General features: G+C 33.7%; 1 protein-coding gene across 6 annotated transcripts in view; it reads right to left on the bottom strand.

The window, feature by feature from the left end:
- The window catches only part of LOC111057853 (apoptosis-stimulating of p53 protein 1), a 376,427-nt gene that overhangs the window by 227,648 nt on the left and 132,984 nt on the right, over nucleotides 1-15,795 (bottom strand). Inside the window, exon 1 of one of the 6 annotated variants that reach the window (XM_039437719.1) lies at nucleotides 2,479-3,047. The exons of the other annotated variants lie outside the window; for them this stretch is intronic. The gene's annotated coding sequence lies outside the window, so the exon portion shown is untranslated. Of the gene's footprint in view, nucleotides 1-2,478; nucleotides 3,048-15,795 lie in introns of those variants that run through there. 6 annotated transcript variants of the gene reach the window in all.

Genomic DNA, 15,795 nt, shown 5'->3' with positions numbered 1-15,795 from the left:
GTTATTCCCATGAACAGCACCATCTACAAACAATGAGACTCAAAAGTTGAATTTCCATTATTTATTATTGTTGATAGCTTTCTAGTGTTCTATTCCACTTCAAAAATAGACTTCTAACTTCCAAGTGAATACTGTAACATAGTGCAAGTATTCACCAAACTTGACAATCAACGAATCATGTCTATAAAAAATTGTACTCACAATTATGTTTCATTATATATAATGATAGAAGTTTCTTATTGATTTGGTTGAGTTGACGTTCATAAATATGACAATTATGGAACAATATACATAAATTACCTAATAAATCAATCGAGTTTCAAAGAACATTAAGAATAATATGTTCTATGAAAAACTTTATTTTTTCTATTGTTTATTATAAAGTTAGACTACTGCATTTATGCAATATCAAAATGTAGTTCTTCTTATAAAATGTGATATACGGTTTGTAGCCTACGTAGATGTGATTTGAAAAATTAGAATGGTATGTGAAGTATCTCAATGTAATCAATCAATTAAACAAAAAACGTAAGTCATATCAATGTAATGTCTATTACAAATTAATTAGGAATGTTTAATGATATAAATTAATATAGCCTAACTGAATTCAGGGTGACTGGGTGACCTATCAGTGAACCGAGATTGCAAAAAGGTGTGATAACCTTCAAACTTTATCTAAATATGGTGTTTGGTTATTTATCATTCAACTAACTATATGTTTTTCTTCTTTTTTGTATGTACAGTGACACTCTCATAGATAAGACTACTGTAAAACGTAAATATTCATAAAAGAATGTTCAAAACAATACTATTTGTGCTATGAAATTATCTCATATGCATTTTGAACTCAATGAAAAGAACAGAATTATTGTTCTAAAACAATTGAAAATAAATTGACTGTGGATTGAACTGTCATTGGATAAGTTTAAGTTTCACTTCTTGAAAGTAATGCAAGGTCGTATAGAGAGGTTCAATACTGAAATGAGAAAGAATATATATTCCTACAAAAATAATGAAAAATACAGAAAATAAATTAGAACTAATCGAAAAAAAAATGTATATAAAACCATTATCAATCATCATCGCTTTCCTAGAAGATAAAGCGAATATATCTCTACGGTAATTCGTATGTTCTATCTTTGATCTTGATGTTTCAATGTATCAGAAATGTATCACCATTATGTACCGTCTTTTTTTATTTTAAGTGTTTTATCAGACTTATCCATAAGCCTACATTGAGAATAAATTTTTGTCACAAGCAAAATTTATACAAATCGAAATTACTGAGATATTGCAATTAATCAAATGCTAATGAATTTGGATTTTCGTTTAATGATAATAAAAAATTTATAATTGTTACAGAAAATGTATTTTTATACTTTTCAGAAAATGTAAACTTGTCAGAGAACATTTCAATTGTTCAATTTCTATTATTGTATTTTGAAAATGAAAGTGATCATTTTCGCCCACGTGTTCAATACAAAGGAAATGCTAGTAATGAATGATTAGTAAGGTGTCAGCTAAAAGTGTCCAATGTTTTCCTGTAACATAATGCTTCTGTTTCTGAACAACTTGGTCAAGTAGATTTCAGAATAAAAGTGAATGGAATCAATGAGAAGTGTTTTCTATCGACGAAATTTGTCCCAAATTAAGACTACCGTCATTTTCTAATGCTTATCGAGTGAGTAAATTCAGTTGATTGAAAATTCGCCGACTATTTAATATGCATTATGATTATATTATACCGTACAGATATATTAATAAGCAAGTTCACAATAGTGAAAAAGACCAGATGGGTTTGAATGTTACCGGCAACTTTGACATTCCTAATAATCATAATTTTCGGTAAATTAGCGAATCCTATTTCAATTTTAGGTAACTGAATTAGTTTAGGAAAGCACTAAAATGTTTTTTTGAAGATTTTGATTCAGTTTTTCAATAAATCTTCATCCTTTTCCATTGATATAAAAAATTAAAATAGGGATCAAAAAGATTAAATTTTGATGATATATGAACTAAAACGTTTACAAAAACGTGGTGAGTTTCTTTGTCGGAGAGTTGGATGTTATTGAATGAATTATTATCAGTGTATTTGGTGATGTTTGCAAAATGTATCTTTCATATTTTCTTGGGGATAAACAAAATGTTGGGTACCGTACTGTACCGGCCCAAAGCTTTTTCCTTTTTCTTGGTAACTTCACTACCTTCTCATTGATACTTCATGTGCTAGAGGATAGTGCACCATTCAATATTGATTACTTCTAATTATTATAAAACGCATGCAATTATATTCCGAATTGTGACATTGGTTGATGATCATTCGCTCGTCTAAAATTCGATTGCTGTAGGAGCTGTTAACTGTGAGATTGCCGACTTTGTATTATTCTGATTTGAGTCTTTACAATAAATTCAAGGAATGCATAAAACAAAATTATTGGGATGCAAAAAACACCATAAACCAGAAAAAATTGCACTTACTGTTTCATAATGTTATCCAAATAAATAATCCAAAGTAAATCCAGTGTGTTAATGTAGTTTCTTCTGAAAATGTATTCTGCAACGGTAAAAACCGCTGAAAATTCAAAACCGTTTTAAGAAACTTCACTTTATCCAGAGAAAACTTCAAGTATTTGAAACAAAAAAAACACTCGACCTACAGATTCAACCATTAGACAACACCTTATCACACTACATCAATTCACACAATCACTTTTAAAATGTTGGAGCAGAAGAGAACCACTGAGCGAATTTCAAAGAACAGGTTGAACTGAGATTGGAATGTATGGAAAGATTCTACTTCACTGACTGACACCTGAACATTTTTGATTTGCTATCACACTTTCACTCGAGAAAACTAAACACTAGATCACATTTCTGTATTTTGGGTGAGGATTTGTACAGAATAAACACACAATCGCGGTGAACTGTGGGATAAATAAAAGTAAAACGCCACGTAAGAAAGAGGGAACACACTTTGCCGAACTCACAGCACTCTCAGCCATGAAGGCACTGGCTGGCTTTGCTTTTGCTGGCCTGTTGGCTCGAGGAACACCGAACGAGCTACAGGCATGATAGCCAGTTCAGCACACAGACTTCGAAGGCTAAACCGGTTGCACAACTAAATGCAGCACGATACGGAGCTAGGTATTCACACACCACAATTCACGTACGTACCTGATGTAATCTTTATAACTAAAGATTCACGTACGTACCTGATGTAATCTTTATAACTAATGATTTGTTATCAAATCATTCATAGTCGGAAATATTGTATGTTACCTACTACTACGATTGATAATATCATAATAATGAATGTATTGAAAAAGGATGATCTCGTTCACTTAATGTTATCGTCAGAAGTCTAAAAAAATATCAAAATATCTTTGCATCTTTTTTTGTACCTTTCATGAAAAGATTAAAATAGAATTTGATAGTAGTTATCTATTGATAGATAGGTTATCTATTAGAAGATAAGATATCTAAAGATATTGTAGAGGAGTATCTACAAAAGTAGTGTATAAAAGAATAGAATTCAAACTGCTTATCCTTTTCGGTTTTGTTGAAGTAGTTATTCAAATCAATCATCAATCTTGTCTACTAGATTAGGAGAATCATCATTTTATGTAATTTTCCAATTATATAATTCAATGTCATCAACAATTAACAAAAATAATTATGGCATATTATGCATATTGATTGGCGTAATAATGAATAACAGCAATTTTCTCAACAAAATTAGAAACTAGAAAGGATATGTACTCTACGTACAAAGATGTCATTGATACAGGTAGGCTACGAACTATGAAAGCAATTATAGTTTTTCCTGATTAAATTGCTAATATTTGAATGGAGAGCCTGTATAAAAGCTGAGTCTTGCCCTACATTATATTATTCAGTTTCAGGATCTATGAGGAAACCATCTCCATGGACTCGGATTCCCAACCAGATACTAGAGGCCTCACCTTTCATGTGTAAAATTTCAAATAAAGAATAATATGATATGAGGAAAAGCAGTCTTCAATCAATCATAATGGGTCCCACACAAAGGAGAAATCATTTTTTAATTACATAATGAAATAAGAATGATCTATAGAGGCCTCATGTTCAATAGGCCTAGGTTTTTAGATAAAATTTGTGCCAAGCAAGAAACATGACAGTTTGATAATGTTCTTTGATCATTATTGAAGAATTAAAAAAAAATAATAATAATCATAATAGTTTGGATGTGACGAATTAATTGATTTCATATTCAGGAATCTGCAGTTTCAAGCAAAATTTAATGAGTTTGGTCTACCAAGGAAAGATCTAATATCATCTATGATGGCTCAGAATCTCAGATTTCAAAGTCCTTCAATGTGACGATGCAGCGCAATCACGTTTGACGACTTCAAATACCTCAATAATTAATGCTGATTAATTTCATTGATATATCGTCCTTCACTAATATTCCAGAGTAGATATCACTCTACTTCTCTACTACTATTTCGAATAGAATATAGGTAGGCTACTACTAGAGAATTTAAGTAGTACAAGTATTTGTAGTTGTAGTGTCTACTATTTTGTATTGTATAAAGAAAGTCCAACATATTCTTCCATTCAGTCGAGTGATTTGAATGAATTATGAAAAATATACATTCTTTGTATAGCTGACAAAGAATCATCATTGATTTGACTTTTACACAGTTTGATTCTAATTAAACATTTCCACAGATGATTTTCCAGTCAGTTTACCCAAAAATAACCATGTAGAGGACTGTGATATGATACTTTTATTATGTATCATTTCATTGTTAATCAAATCAATTCTCCTCAACGATTTGCTACGATACGTTACAGCATACAACGATGTTATAAGAATACAGTACCTAATATAATAAGTACATCTGCCTTCTCTGTACTACTACACATCTCATAGACATGAATGTCAATATCTTATAACTATCTGATATATAATAGACCAGACAGAGGAAGTTGCCAATTTGTTAGTACAGAGATGTTGACAGTGTGCCACTTTGAAGTACAGTAGTGAATGTAATTGAACTTAATTCAACCCTAGCTTTAGTAGCCTAAGTACATCTCTACTTCTTTGACATCATCATTATCAGCAGAATTATTCACGACCTTCGATACTAGTTTCCATGAAAGTCTGTTAAATAAAAAATTATGGGAATTGCAACAATTCTGCTCCTTCCATTCACTCTCTACGATTCACTTGCTATAAAAGTGACATCTTGTATTGTGCTGTATTATAAATGAATAGGCTCATGTAGTTTGACATATTTGTAAAATCATTTCACTTATATGGGCTACTTCTGTTCAAATTAATAAAAACTTGTAGTACCCATTATTGAAAACTTTAAAATATTTTAACAACTAGTTTCGACCATAGGTCATTCTCAAAAATTAAAAAAAAACAAGTTGATACTAAATAATATGAACATATCGTAAGATTATTTTTTTACATTTCTATTTGAAAATGACCTATGGTCGAAACTAGTCGTTAAAATATTTCAAAGTTTTTAATAAAGGGCACTACAAGTTTTTATTTAGTTTTTATTAATTTGATTTTTAGCCTTGATACCGTACTATCTTATCAATGAATTACACTTAAGAGTGACATGTTGTATTGTACTGCATTATACAATAAATATTACCATTTTATCAATGGAAGAATACACAATGATACCTTTGTTGAATGGTGAACATGGTTTAGTTCAAAATGCAATTTTACCAGAGACATCACTTCAGTGTTGATACTTTTCCTTACGTAGGTCTATTGGTACTGTAGTATGTACAATACAGGTACAAATACCGGTACTATTCCTTTGGAACAATAGTAGGTGCTATTTTATTATAATTATTTAACCATGGACAACATTTTAGTGTTGGTACTGTTCCTTGTTTACTGGTACTGTAAACAAGTACCAGTAAATATTTGTTCAATTCAAGACAAATTCCTGTACTATTCCTTGTGTAACAATAGTAACAACCATATACAACAATACCATACTATGAAACTATAACCATATGTATAGTACCAATTGTCCGATTCGATCGTTGGTTGTTACCACATAGTACTCGCAGATATAGTATTTATATCTCAATATCAATATCAATCATTCCAATCTTGGCCAACCGGTCACGTGACAAATTATAGCCGGTGATAACCTTGCTCGAATTTGTGCTGTCGACAGGGGACCGGGCATGACCACCGGCGTGACTTCCAGGCCGAAATCTGAGCACGAATTGGCAACAGCGCTTCACCGACCTGGCGTGCCGTTCCACCTTCAAAAGCCGCCGAGGATCGGCGTTGGCGAAGAACGGGGGAGGGGGGATATTTCAAAAAGAAAACGGTCAACGGTTTTGTATGCCGTGGAGGTAGAGCGCTTGGGAGGAAGGAAGGCAAGAACACTCTTCCACTTGGGCTCAACTCTTGTTGGACTTCTTTCGCTCTTCGGCTGGCGGCCGGCTCCTCCACTCTCGAGGAGTCACAGAGGTCTGGCATGACCGCACCAGGGGGACCACAGCCACACTGCATCACCGGAGAGCGGGGAATGATACTCAAACTCTTTCCAGCTGGTGCTGCTCTATGGAATGCTGCAATGCTCTCTGCATCGCGAGCCGCTCTACAATCTGCAACATACTATCTCTACCATTTAGCGCTAATATTCTGCTTCATCGAAGGAAGCTCGATAAGATACTATGCAGGCTACCTCTTTTACCACAGAATACAACCTATGTTAGCAATAAATACAGTTGATATGATGTTGAAGAGTTCATGCAACATAGCAAAGTATGTGAAATTGAAACTAAAAAGCTGTTTAACCAAAATTCAACCTACATTAATTTATATGACAAGTAGTAGTGTTACGATATTCAGTGTCTGAAGGACGTAAAATAGCAAAGTTCTTCATAACTTCTTGCTTCTTCCCTGGATTTTCTTCATCTATTGGGCGATTAATAATTTTTTCCATTTTTGGAGATATATTATTGTTTAGCTTCCCAGTGAGAGAGGATCAAGGATAGGAGTTGTACAGGTAAGTGAAGAATAATTTGTATTGTTTCTGTATCACTATAATTCACAACACCAAGTCATCAATACTTGAAGTGAATCCTATCCTATTTTCTCAATCTTGGGGCTGTAGGGTGGATTTTGGCAGGTCATGTTCCCTTTCAGCAAGAAATGATCTATGCTTACCATTAAATTGAAGGGAGGTGGAAATATTTGTGGTAGGATAACCTACCAAACGTTGATTAATTCCTGAAGGAAGATTGAATCCTTCTTTCAGTATGACACTTGAAAAAATTTAGAATTCACAAGCTAAAGAAACACTGGGAGAAATTGAAAATTACGTGGCGTGGGCAATAGTCAACACATTTCAAATTTCATGAAGTGCAAAAGCTTTCAAGTAGAAGTGTTCATAGTTTAGAGAAATTTATGCATTCTATGGTGCTATTACCTAATATAATCTGGAGACAACCGTATATTTTAAATGAGTGGAAATGACACGATCTTAAAAACAAATATGAGAATTGCTCCACACCTGAATACTGATGCCGAATATCATCTACAAGCCACATAGTTCACCATCAACAACATGACAACCATCATCATATGCTGCAAAAATGAGCCCCTTGTTTTTTTGCATGAATATGTTCATGATGTAAAACACTCACTGTATAAGTAAAAGCCTCTATATATTGTAATCATAGAATAAACAATCTAGTATAGAAGTTTTCTCTTATTGTAATCTACAAAAATAGAGAAATCTACTCCCTCTCATTCATTCTCACTCTCATCATCAGAGAAGCGACAGGCAAACTATTACAACCGTCAGTAGGATAGGTGAGGGGGGAAATTGAGCGCTAAATTGAGTTAGACACCATGCTAAGTGGTCTAGCCGATAGAGGAGCTTTACCGCCAGAACTTGAAAATGGTATGGCCGTACTCCGTTGGTGGTAATGGTATGGTATGGTACCGTTTCAGAAGCTGAGTGCTCCCTAAAGCGTTCTCAAAGTGAACTGGAATTACGAAACGATGAAAGGGCATTCATTAATCCGGTGTCACTCACTTCCATAAATGCATACAACTGGCAATTATTTCTTGTCAAGTTTGGAAGGAATGGTTTGAAGAGTAATTCAAATTAGTATTTTTCAGGGAGTTAAATTATTTTATTCGACTTATTAGATTCTCATGGAAATGGAACAGCTTTTCCAGCCTAAACTTTTTTATGAACAAAGTTTAAAGATGAGTGAATAGGTTGAGAATAATATTATTTACGATAAAACGTTATTGTTCATTTATGAATTCCTCTTTTGATGTCATGAAATTCATCAGGTGAAGTTGTCAAAAACTTTGAAATGATAGAAAAACCTGTGATTTGGTTGCTAATCTGTCAATTCAATCATATATTTCGTTGTTTTATGATAAACGTCCATTGTTCATTTAGGAAATCCTTATTTGGGGTCATGTAATTTATCAGGAGAGGTTTTCAAGAACTTTGAAATGGTAGAACAATCCTGTGATTTGAATGCTATTCAGTCAATTAAATCATATAATTCCAGTTCATAAAATTATTCACCAATAATCTTTGATAATTATTTCTATACTGAAGACAGAAAAGTATGATAAGAGAAATTGGATACAGTGATACACGACTATATGGCTGTATGGCGCCAGGATACGGTCTAGAGCTTCCTATATGCAGTATGTTTAATTTATTATTCAGTACTGTACAATACTGTACATAGTACTATTCAGTACTATGTTTATTAATTCTAGATCTAAATCCAGTCAACGAAGGGTTAAGAGGAAAGAAAATTCCCTCTAAGTTTAAAAAGACATTTTATGACTCTAAATTTTCTTTGACAATGATAATTGACAACGATATTATTGAATGACAGAAGATTTCACATTCAACACTAAAACTGCTGCAACAGACCGAAGAAATGCGTAGAATAGAGGAATTATTCATCAGTGAGAATAATTTATTGTACTATAAGCTCATAAAGGTCATGTATTTTTCTTATTGTTCATTGAAAGGTTAGCTATAAAGAAAAAATAGCAAAAAAGGAGGCTTACGTGTCTTTTTCTAAAATGCCACACTTTCAAGAGTGGATATCTCGAAAACTTTGGAATGGAAAAAGTTGACAGATTTGTTGTAGGAAATTTTGTAAGAATTTTTTATATATTATAATTAGTCCAGTCAAATGGTCGTTTTTCAGGAAACATCCCCGAAAGAGTTTTTCTTGACGGTTCTATATGTATTTTGGGGCGCTGAATTCGAATCTGAAATTTTCTGACACGACAGAGGGCTGCTTCACCACCAAAACTTCCAAAAACCCCAAAAATTTCGGCCTTTTTTTTTAATTTCTCCATTTAATCTCGAGAACTTCGAGTTTTTGGAGAGAAATCATTCTATACAAAATTAAAGATAATAAAATTTCCAATTAATTGAGTGGTCGCGTTGGATTCTACCATTTCTGGTTCCGGAGCGACAAAATTTCCAAAAAAGGGGCATTTTTTAAAGGGTTTTTAAAATTATGCAACTACCACTTCTACCCTATACAACTTGGATATTTTCCTAGTATAGATAAAAACCACACATCACGTGAAAGAACAATTAATTTTGAACAGGATTCCTTAGGAATTTCCGATTGTAGTAGTTGGGGGAGGGGGAATACACCCGAAAATAGAAAATCATATCCTACAGCCAAAATACAAATTTTTCATTATAATACCTTTTCAAGGCCTTCCTAACAAACAAATACATATTTCGGCTGAAATCATCTCACGAGGGCTATTTTCTATGAGAATCACCCGTTAGAAACATTTAATTTCAGTATTTCGTAGTTGTGGGGGGGGGGAGGAGGTTATAAGGATACGTCAAGGATCAAAACTTTAAACACTTATAAATTTTGACAGAATGATCAGATCTCCTCGTACTACAGCTCATTCTTCTCAGCTCGTCAAGGCGGTTCAAAATCATGTAGGCCTATCATTACTGAAATTGAATGAAAAAATGAACAATTGATCTTGATTTGAAGAACAGAATCTCCTCTTTCATGTGAGATAAATGAATTTTGTAAAAAAATAATCGTAAGGTAAGATACGTTTGTTTCAAAAAATCATGTTTTTCGATAATAAACAGTCATGCAAGATGGATGGAAACGTAGCTTATAGAGCATGTATTCTCTTTCATTTGAGACCAATCGCAAGTTTCTATCATGTATCTTACTCGTTTTAGAGTTAGAGACTCTTGAATAACAGTAAAATCGCAGAAAAAATGAGAAAATGAAAATAATAATTTTTTCAATTGGCTGTAACTTTTGAACGGTATTGAAATCATAAAAATAATTTATGGGAGCGAAAAGAGGAGACAATTCTCTACAACCTTGACTACTTTTCGGATTTTACGCAACTTTGAATATGCGGGACAGTGTATATGATTAATGTATCACAAATTTTCACATATACAAAGTTGCGTATCTTGTGAAACAATTTAGATTAAAATATCTAAAAAGTAGTCAATGTTGTAGAGAATTGTCTCCTCTTTTCGCTCCCATAAGTAGTTTTTATCGCTCCGGAACCAGAAATGGTAGAATCCTACGCGACCACTCAATTTATTGGAAATTTTTTATCTTTAATTTTGTAGAGGATGATTTTTCTCAAAAAACTCGAAGTATTCGAGATTAAATGGAAAAATTAAAAAAAGTCAAAAATTTTAGGGGTTTTTGGGGGTTTTGGGGGTGAAGCCGCCCTCTGGTGTGTCAGCGAATTTCAGATTCCAATTCAGCGTCCCAAAATACATATAGAACCGTCGAGAAAAATTCTTCCGGGGTTGTTTCCTGAAAAACGACCATTTGACTGGACTAAATAGTAATGTCCATAAGACGCATGGTTTTCGAGGTGTATGCGGAAACCCAAAAAGTGTTACTACCCCCATCCCTTTAGCACAGTTGACATGTTCACCCTAAACAGAGCTACGGGGTCGAAATTCTCTTACATACTTTCTCTCTATACCCTCATTTGAACATTCATTGCCTGGACTTTCCTGTATTCTGTGTTCTCTCAGTACCTTTAATTGCAGAAATTAAAGCTCAAGATTTCTAGAAATTCTTCCTCTGTGCCTTATTCATAATAGCTGTAAAAATTAATTCTTTCAAGGTGGGTGAAGCTATTACTATATCAATAATTATTGAAAACATTTTGGGTCTATGAGGTTGCCTGTAATTATGAAGAACAAATCAACTTGAGGAGTCAAAAATAAATTAAACTTCTTCGGACAGGTTACAAATTTAATAAACACTTATAAATTTTGACAGAATGATCAGATCTCCTCGTACTACAGCTCATTCTTCTCAGCTCGTCAAGGCGGTTCAAAATCATGTAGGCCTATCATTACTGAAATTGAATGAAAAAATGAACAATTGATCTTGATTTGAAGAACAGAATCTCCTCTTTCATGTGAGATAAATGAATTTTGTAAAAAAATAATCGTAAGGTAAGATACGTTTGTTTCAAAAAATCATGTTTTTCGATAATAAACAGTCATGCAAGATGGATGGAAACGTAGCTTATAGAGCATGTATTCTCTTTCATTTGAGACCAATCGCAAGTTTCTATCATGTATCTTACTCGTTTTAGAGTTAGAGACTCTTGAATAACAGTAAAATCGCAGAAAAAATGAAAATAATAATTTTTTCAATTGGCTGTAACTTTTGAACGGTATTGAAATCATAAAAATAATTTATGGGAGCGAAAAGAGGAGACAATTCTCTACAACCTTGACTACTTTTCGGATTTTACGCAACTTTGAATATGCGGGACAGTGTATATGATTAATGTATCACAAATTTTCACATATACAAAGTTGCGTATCTTGTGAAACAATTTAGATTAAAATATCTAAAAAGTAGTCAATGTTGTAGAGAATTGTCTCCTCTTTTCGCTCCCATAAGTAGTTTTTATCGCTCCGGAACCAGAAATGGTAGAATCCTACGCGACCACTCAATTTATTGGAAATTTTTTTATCTTTAATTTTGTAGAGGATGATTTTTCTCAAAAAACTCGAAGTATTCGAGATTAAATGGAAAAATTAAAAAAAGTCAAAAATTTTAGGGGTTTTTGGGGGTTTTGGGGGTGAAGCCGCCCTCTGGTGTGTCAGCGAATTTCAGATTCCAATTCAGCGTCCCAAAATACATATAGAACCGTCGAGAAAAATTCTTCCGGGGTTGTTTCCTGAAAAACGACCATTTGACTGGACTAAGTAGTAATGTCCATAAGACGCATGGTTTTCGAGGTGTATGCGGAAACCCAAATAGTGTTACTACCCCCATCCCTTTAGCACAGTTGACATGTTCACCCTAAACAGAGCTACGGGGTCGAAATTCTCTTACAAACTTTTTCTCTATACCCTCATTTGAACATTCATTGCCTGGACTTTCCTGTATTCTGTGTTCTCTCAGTACCTTTAATTGCATAAATTAAAGCTCAAGATTTCTAGAAATTCTTCCTCTGTGCCTTATTCATAATAGCTGTAAAAAATTAATTCTTTCAAGGTGGGTGAAGCTATTACTATATCAATAATTATTGAAAACATTTTGGGTCTGTGAGGTTGCCTGTAATTATGAAGAACAAATCAACTTGAGGAGTCAAAAATAAATTAAACTTCTTCGGACAGGTTACAAATTTAATATTTCAGAAAATAATCTCCTAAATTAAGAAACTCCTCAGACATCCTTATTCACATTTAAGAGTATAAGAGTCTTGGTAAATAGTAAATTGTTTAGTGAATGATATCAAGTTTGAACTCCTTCCTCAAGAAATCTGGAATCTTAAAAGGCTGGACATGAATAAGGCATACATGAAAATATACTCTAGTCAACTGAAGCTTGACAAAATAATTGAGGCATATTTATATTGTTTATATTTTAACAATAAATGTTATCAAGTACCCTTATTCAATTTTATTCAGCTCGTAGAAAAAAGTGAGTGTATAGATGAAAGGTATATTGAATCAGCGAAGTAGAGGGTTCCAGTAAAGAATATTTCTTTCATGAGTTTATCACTAGATCTATCATCAGAGAAAACGTATACGATTGATTTATTGTATAGATTGTTTGATTAATTGAAAAAAATATTGTTTCATTGTATGCCATTCACCTGGCATTGATGTCTTGACACAGGCATGGATAGATATACTATCTATCCATGCTATCAAACCATGCGGTACCTGATATCATCCAACCCCTAAATATTCATTCATGTAATGTTATTATTCATATTCAAGATTTGATAATATGGATGAAACAATGTATTTGAGAGACTGCTAGCGCGCGCTAGACTTGTTTGTGAAGCTGTTTGCTCCAGTTGAGCCCCGAGGGCTGAACATTGTAAAAGGAAACGATGCGTAATTAGATGCGTTTAATAGCAAGAACGTGCAAAACAAACATCCAGTCTTCTGCAATAATAAATATAATAATGAATAGTTGATTACCAGGATGCGGGCAAGATGTGGAAAGGAGAGTTTGAAAAGATAATAAAATAACAAGTTTGTATTCATTCGGAGTGAGGTGAAGTATAGTGAAATTGGTGATGTAGGAGGAAGAGGGAGAAGAGGAGGAGGAGGTGTAGGCGGAAGAGGAGTAGGTGAAGGTGGAAGAGGAGGAGGAGGTGGAGCGGAAGAGGAGGAGGAGGAGGTGAGAGAAAGAGAGAGAGAGAGAGATAGAGAGAGAGAGAGAGATAGAGAGAGAGAGAGAGAGAGAGATAGAGAGAGAGAGAGAAAAGGGTGGAAGAGAAGAAGTAGGAAGAGGAGAAGAAAAAAAATAAGGAGAAGATGAAAAGAAGAACTGTTCAAGATCATGAATAATAAAAAAGATTGTGAAAGAATCAAAAATTGTGAAGATGAACTTGGAATTTTGGGATAGACTTCCCTTAAAACTGTGAAGAGATAGAATTGAAAGAATGGTGACTTTGAAGGAAAGGAAAACTTTCATCTTTCTCTTAATATGAAAAATTCCACAAGATATGAATTCTCACCGTATTCTAAACTCAAAGTTTGGATTTCATATCAATAACTATTTTTATATACATTAGAGACATAATAATAATATAACAAACGTTTTCTATGTTCCAAGTAGCTTATATGAGAAAAATAATCACAGTATTATGACAATTTAATAAAATTGTTCAAATTCATTCATTAAAAAATACATATTTACAAAATAATAGTGGAACAATAATAAATATAAAGAATATACTAGCTGCGTGGATGATTTGTCCGTGTGCAGGGAGGAGTCGAACTAAATCAGGCAGTTAAAATACACTGGTTTGTATTAAGGAAGTTATGATACTTGAACATAGTTTGGAATTGAAAGTGGAATACGAAAAAAATTATATGATTGCAGTATAAAATACAAATAATAATCATAATTTTCAGCTCAATGGCGCTCAAGGGTATCACTCGGCAGTCATAACTTTAATATTTAAATATTGTGTGGGGTAAAAAAATTAACAACATAGTAATATGGATGAATATGTGAAATAATATGCTGGCATTTTCAAAGGAAATATTCATTTATAAGGCGAATTTAGGAGAGCCCTAAATTTAGCCTCTGCCCTAATGTGGAGCTTCGGAGGCTCTCCTAAATTCGCCTATCATAAGCTAAGCACACATGAAATGTGATCTGAAGCGTATCCTTTATCTATGATATTATGTAATCTATTCTACATATATTTCAGCTAGAGTCGAGAATTTTGATAACATCTGACACCTTTCCACACACAGTTAATCTTGGAGCCGGCGACACGTTTGGTATGAGAGTGTCCGTGGGGAGGGGAGGAGTTTCTACTAGCCTGATGAGTGCAGAAAGGGTGAAGGCTGAAAGCGAAATTGCAGCTATTAATAACGAATTATTTACACGAGCAATATCTCATTCACCTGTGGCGGACACTCGCGCATGCGCAGTAACGCCCGCGAGCGATGCTTGAGGAAGGCTCAAGCAGTTAGGGGTTAATTGCGTTGCGAGGTTGAGCTCCATTAATCAACAACTGAGTCTGGAGATGAACCCTGGGTGGGGGGGGATGGTTGAGAGTATTTGTGATGAGGACAGGAGCAAAGATGGTAACTGAGGGAGGAGTCCTCTGTGCAGAGGATGCAATGTCGTCGTGATTGTTTTGTCCATTTCATGGGAGAAATGCAATTTGAAAATGCATATTTCTGGTGGTTGGATTAAAATAAATTTCAGGGGAACACTGGATGGTTGTAATGTCAGCTCTGGAAAATGTTTCAATTGGTTTTTATAGAATTGGCTAAAAATGACCTTTTTATTTATTATTATCATCGTAATCCATTGACCACCTGCGAAAGAGTTTGTGTATTAGTTCAGAGATTAAATCCTTTTAAATTTCGCCTGTTTTCTTGATTGTCACGCATATTGAGCTCGAAACTTCTCATTCGAATAAAGGTGAGCATTTAGAATCTTTTTTCAGTATTTGAGTCGTAAATTTCAAAGCTTCAATTTCCATTGGCAATCAATAACACATCTATATGATAGCTCCTGACCCGTAGTCAGCTCGTATAGCTCACATACACTAGTTACTCATAAGTTTAGTGTATGCTGAAGTGATTATGGAAATAATAAAAACATTTCAATTTAAAATGTTTCCCAAATTTGAATTATTTCTATTCCTTGAGAAAACATGTTTTCCAATTTGCTTCCAACAAATTCTACTTCCAAATGTTTTCTATTCAATAAATTAATTTCACACATTGTACATATTGTAGCATTTTT

The sequence above is a fragment of the Nilaparvata lugens genome, chromosome 11 (genome assembly GCF_014356525.2).
Source record: "Nilaparvata lugens isolate BPH chromosome 11, ASM1435652v1, whole genome shotgun sequence".
Lineage (NCBI taxonomy): Eukaryota > Metazoa > Arthropoda > Insecta > Hemiptera > Delphacidae > Nilaparvata > Nilaparvata lugens.
The sequence above is the reverse complement of the archived record's forward strand: the minus strand, read 5'-3'. Positions and strand labels throughout refer to the sequence as shown.